Here is a 2,257-nt window from a genome sequence, read left to right as displayed (position 1 = left end):
CAACTATTTCCAATCGACTTCTCGCGGGGAACAAGAAAGCATTACAAGCTACAACGAGTGGGTGGTTATACATTAATGATGAGTCTTCTGTTTCATATTTCATGACAATGCTCTGCCATTACAAAGGCTACCAGAGGACCATTAGCCCGACACGATCAGCCACAAATCTTCAGAATAACATCCGTATCATCTACACTCCAGCTTAGACATGGAGGAAACAGGGGAGCTGCTCCAATAAGAGCATCTGGATGAGTGTCGCACGGCGGGGCGAGCCAACAGTAAAGAAAAACTGCCATTAAAGGAATAACTCAGACAAAAATGAAAATGCGTGATCATTTACTCGCCCCTCATGTCATTTCAAACCTGTCTGACTTTCGTTCTTGCATGAAGCAAAAGAAGTTTAGCCGCTGTTTAGAACTTAAAGAGACAGTTCATCCAAATAAAATGTAAATTCTCTCATCATTTACTCACCCCCCACTTGTTCCAAGCCTGTATGAGTTTCTTTCTTCTGAAGAAGATAACCAAACAGCTTCTGGTTCCCACTGACTTCTATGGTATTTTGTTCCATACTATGGAATTGACTTATTGACTATTAAATATACCTATTTTAATGACTTAATTTTGCACAAACTCTTGCCTGACAGCCGTGGTCACTATAAAACTTCTCAGGCCATCAGATCTTGAATACTTTAACTCCAATTAGCCGTACGCCAGTCAACCCAGCACAAAATGGAGATCGAATATGAAAGACCATTCTCTAAAACACAAAGCCAGAGTCATATTTTGAAATATGATGAATTCAGACTGGCGCGAAGAATATTTAATGACAAGGCAAATGAATCACCCTTCCCTAATCCATTACCATGCACATCATGCTGCTTAAAAAGCTCATTTTCAATAAACGGACGTCGGTGTGAAGAGAGAGAAAGGGACGTTTAACACAAGGCAGTCCAGCAGGTCAATAGCAAGTCTGAGAAGAATCAAAACCCAAGAAACAAGAGTCCCATTGAGCTGTCATCGCTGGCTCGGATCAGTCGTCTTCCTCTCCGGTTGCAACGGATCAGATTGTGATTACTCAGCACCCAGATCAATTTCAGGTGTCTCCCGACTGAGCCCATCTGCTGCGAGGATATAAACAAGTAATTACTGTCTACATGTATGATTACCCTCAGACTACGAGCTGCTTCCAGGAATGATGATGTGTGGATGCACTGGAATAAATCTGCAGGGTCGATGGGAGCGTGTCATTAGTACAACTACAAAGTTGTTGCCGAACTCCACATTGGTAACTGACAATTTAGTCTGTCACGCAGAGCTGAAGAGTTGGCCTTTTTCCTATTAAAATCTCCCTGACTGGCAGAGATAGCTGGGAGTCGCTGCTATTAAGAGTGACGTGAGGAACTACACTGAGCCAAGAGTTTCATGCCAAACAGAAATCATCCGGTTTCCTCATGCCTGAGCTTTCTGTCGGAGTTGGGAGGGAAGTGTCGAATCTGGAATATAAATATATATTGCAGAACAACACGGCTTGGTTTATGTTCTAAAACATTCAACAAACACGCTTCCTAAATGTCACAACAAACCAGGATCTGGCAGCAGCTATTACAAGTTGGTAATGGCCTGGTTATAATATTGAGGAGGTCTATATTGTCAACAACAACAAAAACAGATGTGACTTCTTTTAGGGAATAAGACATGAAGGTAATGCTTAATTTGATGTCTAGAATCAAAACTGAATGAAAGATACCCCAAGAAAACAATAATACCATTAAGAACTGAACAAAAGCAAACATTAGCAAAGCTTCAATCCACATGTTTTTATGTGAATTTTGGGATATCGCTTAAAAAAATGTGATATGGTCACGAGAAGGATCAACTTTAATTTAGTATGAAGAAAAACATGTATTGAATAAAACGAAAAACATTTATCAAATAAATTACTAGATGCAACTCTAGGAATATTTTTTTTTATGTGAATTTTGAAATATCACTTAAAAATGGTACATGGTCACCTGAGGTGGATAATCACATGCATGTAAATTGTGATGGAAAACATTTATTGAATGAATTTCTAGTTGCACATTAAAACAAAAGTATGGAAGCTTGTTTCCAACACAGGACAAAAAAATAAAAAGGTAATTGCGACTTTTTATGTCACAGTTTAGACTTGTTTCTTACAATTCTGACTTTTTTGTCACAATTCTGATTAAAAAAGAAGATATAAACTGAGATAACTATATATATATATATATATATA

This window comes from Sinocyclocheilus anshuiensis, unplaced genomic scaffold (assembly GCF_001515605.1).
Source record: "Sinocyclocheilus anshuiensis isolate Anshui unplaced genomic scaffold, SAMN03320099.WGS_v1.1 scaffold1052, whole genome shotgun sequence".
In the NCBI taxonomy this organism is placed as follows: domain Eukaryota; kingdom Metazoa; phylum Chordata; class Actinopteri; order Cypriniformes; family Cyprinidae; genus Sinocyclocheilus; species Sinocyclocheilus anshuiensis.
The sequence above is the reverse complement of the archived record's forward strand: the minus strand, read 5'-3'. Positions refer to the sequence as shown.